Source organism: Lissotriton helveticus, chromosome 1_1 (genome assembly GCF_964261635.1).
Source record: "Lissotriton helveticus chromosome 1_1, aLisHel1.1, whole genome shotgun sequence".
Classification (NCBI taxonomy): domain Eukaryota; kingdom Metazoa; phylum Chordata; class Amphibia; order Caudata; family Salamandridae; genus Lissotriton; species Lissotriton helveticus.
The window spans coordinates 63,295,877-63,311,508 of NC_136057.1; the positions used below are offsets into that span (position 1 = coordinate 63,295,877).

Below are 15,632 nucleotides of genomic sequence, written 5' to 3' on the forward strand. Positions count from 1 at the left end.
TAAACAATGCACACCTGGCAAATTACCAGCAATTTGCAGGTGTCATGCGAAATTGGGTTTAAACATCAACCAAATGTGCATCTGACCCGCAGGTGCACTGTCAGGCCTGCCTCTCAGTGTATGAGAAACACTTACGGCTGTGAGAAGAATTGTTCCTTGCACAGCACTGAGTTAGCGAACTGTCACTTCATTTCCATTTTATTGTAACACCACCAAGCGACAGGGTGACACAGTACTGATGCCGCAGCACACCAGTACAGAGAGTAGGTTTGTGTAGCAGTGTTGCACTTGCAGGCTTCACAGTACTGATGCCGCAGCACACCAGTACAGAGAGTAGGTTTGTGTAGCAGTGTTGCACTTGCAGGCTTCACAGTACTGATGCCACAGCACACCAGTGCAGTGAGTAGGTTTGTGTAGCAGTGTTGCACTTGCAGGCTTCACAGTACTGATGCCGCAGCACACCAGTACAGTGAGTAGGTTTGTGTAGCAGTGTTGCACTTGCAGGCTTCACAGTACTGATGCCGCAGCACACCAGTGCAGTGAGTAGGTTTGTGTAGCAGTGTTGCACTTGCAGGCTTCACAGTACTGATGCCACAGCACACCAGTACAGAGAGTAGGTTTGTGTAGCAGTGTAGCACTTACAGGCTTCACAGTACTGATGCCACAGCACACCAGTACAGAGAGTAGGTTTGTGTAGCAGTGTTGCACTTGCAGGCTTCACAGTACTGATGCCGCAGCACACCAGTGCAGTGAGTAGGTTTGTGTAGCAGTGTTGCACTTGCAGGCTTCACAGTACTGATGCCACAGCACACCAGTACAGAGAGTAGGTTTGTGTAGCAGTGTTGCACTTGCAGGCTTCACAGTACTGATGCCACAGCACACCAGTACAGAGAGTAGGTTTGTGTAGCAGTGTTGCACTTGCAGGCTTCACAGTACTGATGCCACAGCACACCAGTACAGAGAGTAGGTTTGTGTAGCAGTGTTGCACTTGCAGGCTTCACAGTACTGATGCCACAGCACACCAGTGCAGTGAGTAGGTTTGTGTAGCAGTGTTGCGCTTGCAGGCTTCACAGTACTGATGCCACAGCACACCAGTACAGTGAGTAGGTTTGTGTAGCAGTGTTGCACTTGCAGGCTTCACAGTACTGATGCCACAGCACACCAGTGCAGTGAGTAGGTTTGTGTAGCAGTGTTGCACTTGCAGGCTTCACAGTACTGATGCCACAGCACACCAGTACAGTGAGTAGGTTTGTGTAGCAGTGTTGCACTTGCAGGCTTCACAGTACTGATGCCACAGCACACCAGTACAGAGAGTAGGTTTGTGTAGCAGTGTTGCACTTGCAGGCTTCACAGTACTGATGCCACAACACACCAGTGCAGTGAGTAGGTTTGTGTAGCAGTGTTGCACTTGCAGGCTTCAATAAAATACATAGCTCATTTGGCTCACTTCAAGGCACTACATGCTGCTTTGAAGGTGGGAATTTAAACTGTAATTGACGTCCAAGTGTCTTAGCAAGGTAGCTCAAGGAAAGTATTCAAGGAGGAAAACATGTGTTTCCGGAGCACCAAGACACTGTAGTTTCTGCCCAGATCTCGTGCAAATGGAGCATGGCTTTTAACACATTCCACATAGGAACACTGCTTCCCCTAGAGTGCACTGCTACCCCTTATATATCTGACATCATTTTTTACGTTTTGATTGTATACCCCAAGCGTACTGGTAGTTGTTGCTTTTAAAGCCAGGGGGACACTTTCTGTCCCAGTTCTGCCTGTGTTCTTGTTTAACAAAGTATACATTTTCTGTTAAATCCTGCATTTGTTTTAGTAGTTTCTACATTGTCTTGTGGAGTTTATCCTGCCATGGGGACCGGCAGCCAGGCTGCTGAGTGTGGCAGGGCATGCCTATTGCTGATGCTCCAGCTCGCCAGGCTCGCAAAAAAAGTAATTGCTGAGACTGAGTGTAGTTATAATCTACTAGTTGCACTTGCCATGCTATAAAATTAGCTTTTTAGGCTAGCACGCAATCATGAATGATCAGATCAGTTAGATCATCTTCTGAGCTGCTGCAGTGCCTGTCTGCCCTCTGTTACTGAAAACTGCAGTCACGCACTCTGTCACTGGTTAGTGCCCTTCTATTTCTCGTGCTTTGCTGTAGTTTTAAGAACACCTTCTCGTTGCTCAAATTAGTGCAAGTTTCTGATATCCATATGTTTCCCTCGTCTTCACTGCTTGATTTTGCTCGCGAGAAGGCGTCACTCATAGTCATTGAAATGTCACCCATAAGTACACTGAAATTATGGAAATGTCACACATAGCAACCTGAAACCTTGGCAGCTATGGGCGGGGGGGGCTGGGAGAGCGAGGCGCAAGGAGAGGGCGGGGGTGCTGGGAGAGTGAGGTACAAGGAGGGGGGCTGGAGAGTGAGGTGCAAGGAGGAGGGGGGCTGGGAGAGTGAGGCGCAAGGAGGGGGGGCTGGGAGAGTGAGGCGCAAGGAGGGGGCGGGGGGGCTGGGAGAGTGAGGCGCAAGGAGGGGGGCGGGGGGCTGGGAGAGTTAGGCGCAAGGAGGGGGCGGGGGGCTGGGAGAGTGAGGCACAAGGAGGGGGGGCGGCGGGGGCTGGGAGAGTGAGGCGCAAGGAGGGGGGCGGGGGGCTGGGAGAGTGAGGCGCAAGGAGGGGGGCGGGGGGCTGGGAGAGAGGCGCAAGGAGGGGGGCGGGGGGCTGGGAGAGTGAGGAGCAAGGAGGGGGGGCAGGGGGGCTGGGAGAGTGAGGCGCAAGGAGGAGGGGCTGGGAGAGTGAGGCGCAAGGCAGGGGCGGGGGGACTGGGAGAGTGAGGCGCAAGGAGGGGGGTGGCAGGGGCTGGGAGAGTGAGGGGCAAGGAGGGGGGCTGGGAGAGTGAGGCGCAAGGAGGGGGGACGGGAGGGCTGGGAGAGTGAGGCGCAAGGAGGGGGGGTGGGGGGCTGGGAGAGTGAGGCGCAAGGAGGGGGGCGGGGGGCTGGGAGAGTGAGGCGGAAGGAGGGGGCGGGGGGCTGGGAGAGTGAGGCGCAAGGAGGGGGGGTGGGGGGCTGGGAGAGTGAGGCGCAAAGAGGGGGGGCTGGGAGAGTGAGGCGCAAGGAGGGGGGTGGCGGGGGCTGGGAGAGTGAGGCGCAAGGAGGGGGGGCAGGGGGGCTGGGAGAGAGGAGCAAGGAGGAGGGGCGGGGGGCTGGGAGAGTGAGGTGCAAGGAGGGGGGGCTGGGAGAGTGAGGCACAAGGGGGGGGCTGGGAGAGTGAGGTGCAAGGAGGGGGGGCGCGCGTCGAGGGTGCGAGGCAAGGAATGTAAAGAGCGGGCGGCACAGCAGCATCCACGGAGGGCGCAGAGGAAGGTTCTAGATGAACATTGACAGTAGGGAGGCAATCCCCTTATGTTAATCAACAAGAGGGGGACAGAAGGGCTTTTGGAAGGTCCATCACTAGAGAAGAGGGTATGCAGTTCCTTAGGTGGGTCAAGAGAAGTAAAGAGAGATCAACAACGTGTATTGTCACAAAGAGAAATGGCAGTCCTAAAATAATCGTCGGGAGGGGAATTCCTCCTTTCGGAACTAGGGCCCTCACACCCCCAGCCAGCGAGGTGCCATGCTTCATCATTTGGGCCTGCTCCTCGTTGGGTCGGCGCTGCAAGACCTGACGGGCCCCCAAAGAGGGACTCTTAGGTGGTGATCTTTTGTTCTTTGCCGTTTGGTGCAGTGGAGGTAAGTGATTAAAACAGGTTGGGTAGTCCAAAGAATGACTTTTATTGAGGTTGGCTCCCCACCTGGTTAAGAGGAAGAGTGGCGACTATCTGAAGTAATGGTTCGGGATAACTGCGCTTTACACTTAAGGGGTCGACAGGTTTGATGCCTAATAGTCTGGAGAATCAGTGGCAATTCATCAGGACCTAGTAAAAAACTATCAGTACGAATGTTACTGCATATTGTGCTGTGTGTTATGTAGTTGGCTCCTCATATGCAATGCATTATTTCGCTCTTCTCATTGAGTCCATTGTCTGTTTTGCCCAGACGTAGGATAGTTTTTGCTTCGAAGCGCAATAGTATGGAATCTGCAACATCCTTTTACGTGTTTTAGGGCTGTCCATTTTATGTCTTGTGCCCATGTCTTTTTTTCTTCGTAATGTTGTACCATGGGTGCATTATGGACTTTGCATTTAATTCTTGATCTGTGTTGAGTGATCCTCTTTTTTACTGCCTGAGTTGTTTTACCTACGTATGCAAGCTGGCATGGGCATATTACACAATATATTACGTTGGTACTATTGTAATTTTTGAATTCTTCATGTATGATACTTTTGCCTCTGTATTCAAATGTATCTCCTTCAATGGCACTCGAGCATGAGATGCAATTTCCACATCGGTTTTAATGGGAGGTAGTGCTAGCATGGTCTGTATGGAAACTTTTGGTCTCTTCACCTGTGTATTGGCACGTACCAGCTTGTTTGTGATGTTTTTTTCAGCTGACCTCTGTCAGGGGCCTCTGTTGATTGCTGTCTTAATTCGCAGAGTTTTCCTTGGGTTGGGGACAAAAGTCTGATCCAAGGGGTGTACTGAGCCAGATCACTTTTGTTTGCCATGGTGGTACTGTCTGCCAACTGGGATGTATCTTTGAACAAGTTAAAGTTAGGTGCTGCACAGATGGGAGGAGTTTCCCGTGGGTCAGTTCAGTGTCTCAGGAGAGTATAGATAGAGGTATCCAACTGAGTTCAAAGGGGCATAGAACTGATGAGTGCCCCTGAAGTAGAGGGCCACTGTCCACGTTCTATCGCCTAAGCATGTAATCAGATGTAGTATTGATATATAGGCAATCAACGTAGCATCAGTTTGGTACATTCATGATTGCTTTAATGCCTTTGATCCATATTGAAATAGTCTTATTGAAGAACACCAAGTCGCTTATTCTTATTAAGAGATGCAATATCAATAAGCTGGTAATCACCATCGCATCCAGTCAGATAAAATCTTGAAAGGATTATTGCCTAGTATAAGTACTAGCGTGTAGTCTCGTCGGGTATGCAAGGCCGTCTATCCGATCTGATAGACAGACGGCCTTGCATGCAACGGTGATTGCCTATATAATTATCCTACATCTGATTACGGAAATAGCACCTTGGTGAGCTTCCCTGCACCTGCTTCACTAATGATTGCTGCTCCTGTGTGGGCATAGGGTAGGCTTCAGTGAGCTCTTACCCCTTCTTCAGCCCTGGTGCCACTGTGCCTGCTAAACTAACAATAGATGTGCCCATGTGCTGTGTAGTGTTCAACCTACAAGGATACAGAACACTAAAAAGGCCTTTGCTGCAACTGTCCAGCTGACCAGTGGCATGGACTGAACTGGTCCCGGCTGTTGGTCCTTGACTGAGCCCATACGAGGCTCTAAGTGCTTCCCCTGAGGTCCTGAGGGGCTATTGAAGTGCACTCCTATTATGGAAGAAGACTTAAAGGACTAAAGTCAAAAGGTAAAATATTTGACCAGCACGAACCTGCTTGGTGTATCCGACCTGACTTCCATCGTGGTCGCCATCAATCTACGCCTAGGTCTTCCGCAACAATGGAGTATCATTGGCACCTTGTGATTCTTGGCACTATCGCTACTTAAAGCATTACAGTTCATATCTCAGATTCCGCTTATTGGGTTTTGTCATTTTAGTGTTATTTTGTTCATTACATTTTACATTATTTTTCTATTTCGTTTTTTTATTTTTATTGTTTTGCATTTTGACTTTTACTGTTTTGGTTTCTGCATACATATTTTACATATTGTCCTATGTTAAGCCTGCCTGTTCCATGCCTTAGGTACCAGGGGGTTGACTCCAGGTTACTTTTAATGGCGTTGAGAATTCACTCTGACAGGGGTTGTGATTTTTCCTCTTTCACCACAAATAATAATTCAATTTCTTGCAGAAACTAACAGAGAGTTTTTAGAAATTATCTGCAAATAGGCAGTTGATAACCTACCAGGGTTGAAGCACTTGGAATATGGAACGAGTATCGTGCGGGAACAGAACCTCTACAAAATTCAGTTTAGAGATAAACCAAGCTTCACGCTTGAACGTCACAACTTTTTAAAACAAATATATTGCAGCTCTTTACATTTTGACAGCCCCAAGCAAATTTGAGAACAGAAGGGATGTATGTAGCAGAGACGAGTTTGTGTTTAACTGTTTATCTAAGAATTTGCAGGAGAGATTACTGAGCTGCAGGAACCCAACTCTCCCCGAGTGGTGAACATTCCTAAAAGCATAGAGCTCTATACGCTTCCATCTAGAACACTGACCTCTGGGGAGGGCGCATCACCAGTGAGTCGCATTCTTGGGACTGCTCTGGGTTGTTCTGTGAACTCCAGAGACCAAACAAAAAGGAATTGGGCTGAGAAAGGTCATCAGGGCAGTTGTTACAGGTGTGGGTTTAAGGCACACGTGGGAAGTAATGGGCAATGCCCGGATCAAGGACAATGTTGCAGTGTTGGGGTATTTTCAAGCAGTATGAGTGTATGCACTACTGTAAAAGTCTGCACAATTGATGTTAATGAGGAAGAATGTCCCCAGAGGGAATAACTTAGTTTTAGCAATTGATTCCATAATTCGTTCCACCTTCCTGCAACAGGTAATGTGTCCCTTGTGTATGGTTCATGCTGGTACGGTGTTGTTAAATGGAATGGCGGATTCAGGACAACCCATCAAGATTTTGTGTGATGTAGCCTTTGATAAAACTAGAGCTGTGAGAAACAGCTGACTAGCTCCAGTATAAATCCCCACACCTTAGGTGAGCAGGATATCGATATATACTGGATTACTTTGTTAGTCTGCTGGAATGATTGGGTAAAAAGATTCCCTCAAAAATGTATGTATCTATCAATGGAAGGTAAGGGATGGAATGGCAGAATCAGACTAAGTTGGGTTTCGCTATGAGGCCGGGTCCTGATAATCCAGCGGTGTTGAATGACATGCCTGTATCGAATGTAGATTTTGATGCCAATGACATTAAGAATACTTTACTACATTCTCCTATTGTTAACCGAGTGGGAGCAGTGAATGGGTTGAGCATTGTATCAAACTTAAAGCTCAGGCAGTACCTCTCATTCATAGAGTGCGCTCTGTTTTTTTGGGGTTACTGAGTGAGCTTACTGAACTCTTACATGATTTATGATACCAATTCCTATGAATGGTTTCGCCAGTTTTTATTGTCCAGAAGAGGTCTGGGGCATGCATCTTTTAAAGTTCACAGACCACAGCCCTTTGCTTTGAACCCTTAATGGTGTCAGTAAGGCCCCTGGAAGGTTGCTAAGACTGTTTTTAAAATTACAACTTTGGCATCAAATTAGTACACAGAGACAGACACTACAGGGCTGGCTGCCTATCTAGAAAGCTACTTTTGGGTAGTTTGGGTGACGAGGATTTGGATGTTGATGAATGTTTGTGGTAGTGGCGTTAGACGCTTTCCATGATGCTGTTTGTGCTGACCCAGGAGCGGTGCAAGTTAACAAGGACTTCACACATGGTCTCCCCTGGGACTGGTGCTTAAGTGCTGAGGTGTTTGGGTTTGCTCGAGTGGCGGCAGAGCTAGCTGTGGCTCTAGGTATGGTTATGAGACCCGATTCTTTTGTTCTGCTTGGTAAGCCGAGACCGTACTTATTAATATTCACCCATTGTGAGTGGTGAGATCCGCATTGCTGGTCTGCCTGAAGTTGTGATGCTGCTGACAGTAGCGTGTCTGCTAAAAGCGATGGCATGACTGGTGGATCTATGAAGCCAAATAAGAGAAAGTTATCTTCCGACACCGCAGTCGTCGTGACTGAGACCAGTAATACTGAAGACTCTTGAGACTCACAGCAGTAATTTCTCCTTTCAGAGCGTTATTGCTGCAGATGGAGTGAAGCCAAGAAGTAAGCACATTACCAAGGTACCAACAAAGTTTACTATATTTTTTCAATTGTATTAACTGTTTCTCTTTTGCAGAATTTGGAAATGCATTTTCTAGTTTTGTTGCTTTTTGTTTAGTTTTTTCTTGTAGGCTGTTACCTTTGGTTTAAAGGGACTGATGCTGTAGTGTGTGACCTTAATGCTGCAGTTTGCATTTCATTACCATCATTTGTTTACCCTGAAGAATCTCCAGGGTGGAGGAAGTTTGCTGTTCCAGAGTTCTTTCTTCAGCTTCTGGGCAGTTGTCACTCTGTGGCGATCTGTGGTCCTGTTTCTCTGCTCTCCTTGTTGTAGCTCTTATCAGAGCTTTATCCATCTGCCAACGATAATAAGATGCCAGGCATCACCCAGCACACAACACAGACTATGATGTGCTACATCTATCTGCTCGGCGCAGTTAAAGTGTGGATAAAGTTCTCCGGACCCATCAGGCAGTGAATGTAATCTAAGGGCTTAAGATGAAATGAAGAGCTTACCTCCTTCCTGAGTGGCTCCAGACTGCTGTGTGCAGACCCGATAGCTGGCAGCACCCTGGCGTATGTATGTATAAATCAGATTATGTTGGAAGTAACCTGCAATATAGTGGCAGGCAGCACCCTGCCATAGAGTAGGATTTCCTGGGTGTGAAGGGCGGCTGATTCCGATTGGGTGCTTGATAGTTTTCCAGAAACTCATGTTCTTGATTGTTCATGTAGTTAATGAAACATGCCTAGGCATTTTATCTCTTCAGTTGACAGAAGCTGCAATAAAAGTTTCTTTGTCATTGCAAAAAAATATGAACGGCCGACGAGCCTCTGTCTGTCAAAGAATGGAAGGGCTGGGGAACTGTCATTCATCTCACTGCTAAGCAGAGCAGTGTCATGCTTCATCCTCCGTCAGGCCTCTGATTTTGACCAACATCGCTTAGAACACTGGGACTTTAGAGCCCATCCTTTTAATGAGAAAAACAAAACTACAAGTCCCATAAGCAATAGTTGTGGAAGGTGTCACACATGACCTGGCGCAACATCCGATTCAGCATATCCAGTTTCATTTTATAAGTATTTGACACAATATTGAATTTATAACATTTGTTTTTTATGGTCATGAGTCACCAGAATACTAAAAACGTCTTTTATTTTCAGGGTCAATTAAGTAATGGTCACCAGCTTGGAAGCTCTGTTAATTCTTCAGTATTTGTCTTTGATCTCCACATGTGGCTGGTTTGGGTCTGCCCCCTGCATCGTTCCCGATAACTCGCACAGGTAAGGAGCTTGTAGCAGCAACATGATAACCCCATACTCGTCTGTAAGAAGTGCGCTCCGAGGCAGGTATCCGATAATTTTTGTGAAACAAGGAAGGGCCAATATCTGCTATGTACATTTGTTAAAATAAAACACAATCATATCACAGTATACTGTTCCGGAGGTTCAGTCCCAGAGTCATTATCTGTAACTGAACGCAGACACCCAAGGAAGCATGTGCTTTTAAGACAAGTTGCGTTCACTCACCTGAAGGTGACCTGCTTCATCATTGGGCTATACTCCTCACCAGGCCGGCGCTACAATGCCTGGCGGTCACCACAAGAGGGCACTTTGTCGGAGATCTTTTAAGAAGTACGCCGGATGCGCATAGTAGGACAGAGGATATTGTGTCATAAGATGTGAGATTGGTGAAAGTCTGAATATAAAATCAACTATCGACCAGTTGCCGCAATATAGTTCATGTGATCTTCCTGGTCCATGTTGAGATTAAAAACAGCGGCAGAGAAATTGAGGAACTAATGGCCCCTATCACTCCGTGAAAGTGTTGATCACCTATGGATCTGCTGGTAAGCTGGGGTCTATACTTCAGGTCAACTTTTTTTATGCCTTGTGTAGTCATGGAGCAATCTGTTGGCATTTCATCAGGACCATATATGGGAAAATTGGTAAATGTGACCTAATCTTCTCCACAGCTTGAGGAGCTCTGTAACTCAAAGCCCTGCACCATGCATAGGTGATAAGGTGCCTATTAACATCGTACTACCACGGGTGAGCGCTGCCTAACAGAGTGCACTAGATACGGTAACCCTTCTAAAATTCAGGACAAACTGACTAATCCAATAGCGAGGACGCCGCATCAGAGGGCCACTGGTTTGAAAAGCACATGCTTCCTAGGGTGTTCAATTAGAGATAATGTCTGTGGGACTGAACCTCCGGAACAGTATACTGTGAGGTGATTTATATTAAGAATGTGTATACTGGACTGTCATTTTTTCATCATCTCTTATGATATGTAAAATAAAACACAACACACCGGGAGGCCAACACATCTATCATACATTTAATGCAAAAATAGCAAAAGGCCAAGCAAACTACCAAGTGACAATTGTCTTTGCAATGGACAAGAGCATCCACCCTAAAGCAAGTTGGAGTATATAATGCTAATGCTACACAATGTATTTTTATACACTTTTCTCCTAATACAAGTCAATGAAACATGAACACGTGATAGAAACAGTTTCTGAAACAACACTAATGAGTAGGAGGCAGAATCTTCTCTCGAGAGGAATGTGAGGAGTCTGTGAGGTGCAGATAAAAGATACACAGACAAGCTGCAGAATTCACTGTTTCTGGAAATAACACTTCTGTTTGTCAATATTCAATTTACTACAAGATGCAGGAAAGTTTGCAGATGGACATCACTAAATAAAATGGTTCTGAGCCCTAATAGAATCATGTAACTGTGCAGGCATATTAAGGCGAACAGACACATCAAATTAATATAAGAATATTGTAATTTGGTAATGTAATATATCAATGCACGTTATGGCATTCATGGGTAACCAATTATCGGTATTAAAGAAACCAGTATATCCAGTTATGCTTTCTCAATTCCTTCTTCCTAGAGGCCACCACTGCTGTTAGCCAGCCATATTCAGCAGTGCCTCCTGTGACCTGGAATCCTGCATTTAATCAGTACCCAAGGTTGTCAATGCTTCTAGCCAACTCCAGTGACTGGTGCCACTCACACCCCACCACCCTTGGGTCAGTTATTCTATTTGCCAGCTCCAGTCAGTAGTAGCCCCTTGGGCCTGTATGTAAGCCTACTAGCCAGCTCCTGTTAGTACTGGCCCCTGGGACCTGTTATCATTCTAGCCAACTTGAGTCATTAGTAGCACCTTGGGACTAGTGATCATACTAACCAACTTCAGTCAGATTGCCCCCCTGAGAGCTATTATCTAGCTAGGTAACTCCAGTCAGTAGTGACCCCTGTACCTTAAATCCTGCAAATATTCATAACCAGAGGTCAACTCTACTGCCAACGAGGTCCTGTCAATATTCACATGTATTGTTACCCTGCTTGTAATGAATACCAGAGGCTAGCGTTCTTGCTAGCCAGCTCCAGTCACCAGTGGCCCGTCACATATTATCCTCAATAGGATCAATGCCAAGGCCTGTGCAGCTGCTAACCTGCTCTAGTCAGTAGTGACCTCCCAGACCTGTTATTCTGCATATAATCAGCAAGGCTTCTGCCCTAATAACACTCACCCCCACATCCTTATGGTATATTAGCAATGTAATTTATTTACTTACATCATAAGTAGGGCTCCCGGTTTTATGGTATTTATTTTTTCTACATTTCCGTCTGTATTAATCCATATTTATTTTTTGGCAATTTTTTCTGTATTTATCCATTTCTATTTTGTGTTTTCTGTATAAATGAAGCTGCCATGGGTATTTTTCCACATTTATTTGACTGATAAATGTATTCTCACATTTGAATGCCCAAAAGGTTTCAGCAGTATACCGGGCAATAGTGTTATCTGAAAACACTTGAATTGTAGAATAGCATCAATAACTGTAAATCTGCACTTAATTAAGCTTAACTAGGAAATCTGTTGCCTTTTTTCATCTCCCCAAACTCTCAATCTGTACACCTACTGACCTGGCACTCTTGATTGACAGCAGAAAAAAACATCCAAAGAAGACATATTTTCCATATTTTTCTGTATTTAAAAATAAATACAGACAGGAAAAAAATAGTTTTCTGTCTGTATTTATCTGTAAAAATCAGTAAAAACGGAAAACTGGGAGCCCTAATCATAAGGTAGGTACCGCACTATATCACACGATGCCAAAGACAAATAAAATCAAAAATTGCCTAACCATTCAGCACACCACCTTGTCAAAAATAACCAAATCACACCAAGCACTATAGCCTGCCACATCACATGGCACACTCAGCCACAACATGACCAGATACCACGGCAGAGATTTGGGGCCATTAATCCTCTGTTCGAGGCATGTGTACTGTAGATGCACATGCTTTGCACACTCCTGCCATCTTGTGTTGGGTCCGGATGTTTGCAAGTTGTTTTTCTTCGAAGAAGTCTTTCCAGTCGCGAGTTAAGGTGACTCCTCCTTTCGGTGATAGTGCGCATGGGCATCGACTCCATCGTTGTTTTTTACCCCAAACTGGTTCAGATGTGTATTGCTGCGCTATGAAACCGCTCTTCGGGCTCCTCTCAGTGTACAGTCCACTTTACCCTCAATGGTATTGATTAGGTATGCGTTTCCCTGTTCTCCGCGTTTCAAATCGATCGACAAACTCTCCATTTTTGATAGAAAACCTTGTGGGCAATCATCGGGCCTTGCTGCATAGGGCAAGCCATCTGCAAATGAAACGGATTCCATTTTTGTCCTGGGTGGCACGCCAAGTACCCTCGCACCGACCTACATCAAGTTTGTAACTTGCGCCTTTCTCCAGAGCACAAGGAGGAAGACTGCAACGCTTGTAAGTCGTTTCGGTCCAAGAGGACTCTACCCGACCATCAGACTCGATGACGAGAGAGGAAGCGTCAAATCATTCAACACACTCTGGATATCTTTGCAGAAGAATCTGACCAAGAAGAGATAGAAGCGTCCTCCGTAGAAGAAGAGGCCCTCTCGATTCCAGAGTCCGATTCCGTGCTCGAAATCTATCTGGAGTCCCAAGATGTGCCTTCGGGACATGCTTTCGGGGGAAGAATCTGACCAAGACGAGATAGAAGCGTCCGCCGTAGAAGAAGAGGCCCATCTCTGTGCCAGAGCGCAATCGTTGGGGCATGCTGAGGCAGCCATGTGATTGCAATTTTACGTCATGTCAGTACCATAGGCGACTGACCAAATGTATAGGTTATCATGCGCCCTTTCTGACAACTAAAGAGGCCTAATAAACAGCATTTGGGTGGCAGCTCAATACTTAGTTGTGTGGCATGCACCATTTCTTCGACAGCTATTTGCCAGAAGGAGTGTATTGCATCGCAGGATCATGGTTAATGTAAGAAATCAGCCCCCACAGTGTTGCAGCGCAAGCATATATCTGGGCAAGACCCGACCATTCGATGAAGGCCTTGTGGCGTTAAGTAGGTTCTTTGCAGAAAATTATAATGTATCAGCCGAAAATGGGCATTACTAGAAACCATGCGTGTTAGTTCACAGGCCCGCTGCCAGTCTTGATCCTCCATTGGAATGTCAAAGTCTAAATTCCAGGCCTCTCGGTCTGTGTGTAGTGCCTACTGTATCTGATCGCATTGTACTGTAAAGATCCATAATTAGGTGTCTACACGTGCCATAGGTTAGCAGTATTTCGAGGGTTTGAACATGCAGCGGAGCTGTCGCAAAGCATGGCCAGGTGTGCTTAGTTACGTCTGCCAAGCCTGCATCTTGTAAAAATAGCCACTGGCTTAGACCAAACTCTTTGCGGGCATGTTTAAAGGCGATAACTCTCATCTGGGTACAATTCACCCTATTGCTCGCATCCCCCTCCCTCTATGCCTGGAAGGACAATCTGAGTGCCATCTGCCTGATTGGTTTTAATATCCAGATTGGGAGTTCCCTATGGAATGGTGCGCGCTTAAGTACTCTCACTACAAACCATTGCCATACTCTGGCCGTCTGTCACACAATATATGGAGTATCTCTTGGTGTACCTAATTCCTCTATTAACAGCTCTGGAAGACAACCAGCGTCCACCATTCGCTTTAAGAGCCGCATTTCCCAACTAGGGACTGTGTTGAGCCATCGAGCTGCATGTTGCAATTGAACGACATAATATTAGGGGTCCAAATGTGGGACCTCCAATCCCCCGCTGCATAAGTCCTGGCCAAAGCCACTCTGCTATGTGTAATGGCCTTGTTGAAAGATGAAGGGCATGATTGATGGACTTCCTGAAAAACTCAGAAGAAGATGGGATGTCTTACTTCCATGCCTGCTTTTTGCCTATTGGGAAGGGCCATAGAAGGGAGTGGGGTCCTCCTTATTTTAGCTTCTGTTTGGGATTTCCTGTCGGGACCACTGTGCCTTGTGAAGGAGGTATTGGAGAAACCTCTTGTTGAACCTTAGCAGATATAGTTGACTATGTGCTTGGCGTTTGCTCCAGTATGTATGAGTACGTGGAAAAAGCAAGCAAAACATTGAGGACAGCCTAGCTCCAGAAGCTCTGGTGATGCCAAAAGGCTGCTAATAATTGAGTTCCAGCCTGGGCAGATGGTGTGGGTTTTGGGGCCTGTGGTTCCTTGGGCTCTGCACGGTAAGTGGAGTGGACCCTACCCTATCCTAGAAAGAAAAAGGGAGGTCACCTACCTGGTAGACCCTGGCTCTGACAGGAACCATAAGAGGTCGTCCATGTCAACCGCCTTATACCCTACTATGACATGGCAGATGTGACCTTGCTCATGGTTCCAGATGAGGATCAGGAAGCAAAGAGCGAACCTGTCCCTGACCTGTCCAACAATCCAAAAGGTGGGTCAGTGGAAGGTGTGGTCTTGTCAGACACCCTACCTGCCCATCAGGAGACTGATTGCAGGCAAGCCCTAAATCATGTTGCTGAGCTCTTCTTTTTGACCTCTCGCCAGACTAGATGGTGTATCCATGCTGTAGACGCTGATGAAAGACTACCTTTCGAGAATAAAACATACAGGACGACTGAACATGTGAAAGAGAGCATCAAAGCTGAAGTAAGCATGATGCTGGAATTGGGAGTTTTAAAGTCTTCTGAGAGCCCCTGGACCTGCCCAGTTGTCTTAATCCCCAAGCCTCATAACCAGGAGGGTAAGACAGAAATGAGGTTTTGTGTGGACTATTGGGACGTGAATGCTGTGACCAAAGCGATGCATACCAAACTCCATGGGCAGATGAACTTATTGACAAGTGGGGAGCAGCCAAGTATCTGAGTATGTTTGATCTCACATCAGAGTACTGGCAGATAGGTCTGACGACTGCAGGAGCAAAAGAAATATCTGTATTTTCAACCCCAGATTATCAGTTCAATGTAATGCCCTTTGGTTTGAAAAATGCACCTGCCACTTTTCAAAGGTTGGTGAACTAAGCCCTTGCTGGATTGGAATACTTGAGTGCAGCATATCTACACAATATTGCTGTCTTTAGCTCCACCTGGCAGGATCACCTGATCCACCTTAGGAAAGTACCGGAGGTTCTGAGAAGTGCAGGCCTCGTTATCAAGGCATTCAAGTGCCAGATAGGGCAGGGAAAGGTTGCATACTTGGGTCACCTTGTTAGTGGGGGCCAGGTTCAACTCTTACGCCCCAAGATCTAGACCATTCTGGACTGGGTGGCTCCAACTACCCAGACTCAAGTGAGGGCCTTCCTTGGCTTCCCTGGTACTATAGGAGGTTTGTGAGGGATTATGGCACCATTGTGGCACCCCTCACAGAACTGACTTCC

At 46.6% G+C, this 15,632-nt stretch overlaps 1 long non-coding RNA gene across 1 annotated transcript in view; it reads left to right on the forward strand.

The window, feature by feature from the left end:
• The window catches only part of LOC144825694 (uncharacterized), a 72,033-nt gene that overhangs the window by 2,070 nt on the left and 54,331 nt on the right, over window positions 1-15,632 (forward strand). The window contains exons 2-3 of the long non-coding RNA XR_013609542.1: window positions 7,874-7,924; window positions 9,069-9,188. This is a non-coding gene — a long non-coding RNA (uncharacterized LOC144825694). The remainder of the gene's footprint in view (window positions 1-7,873; window positions 7,925-9,068; window positions 9,189-15,632) is intronic.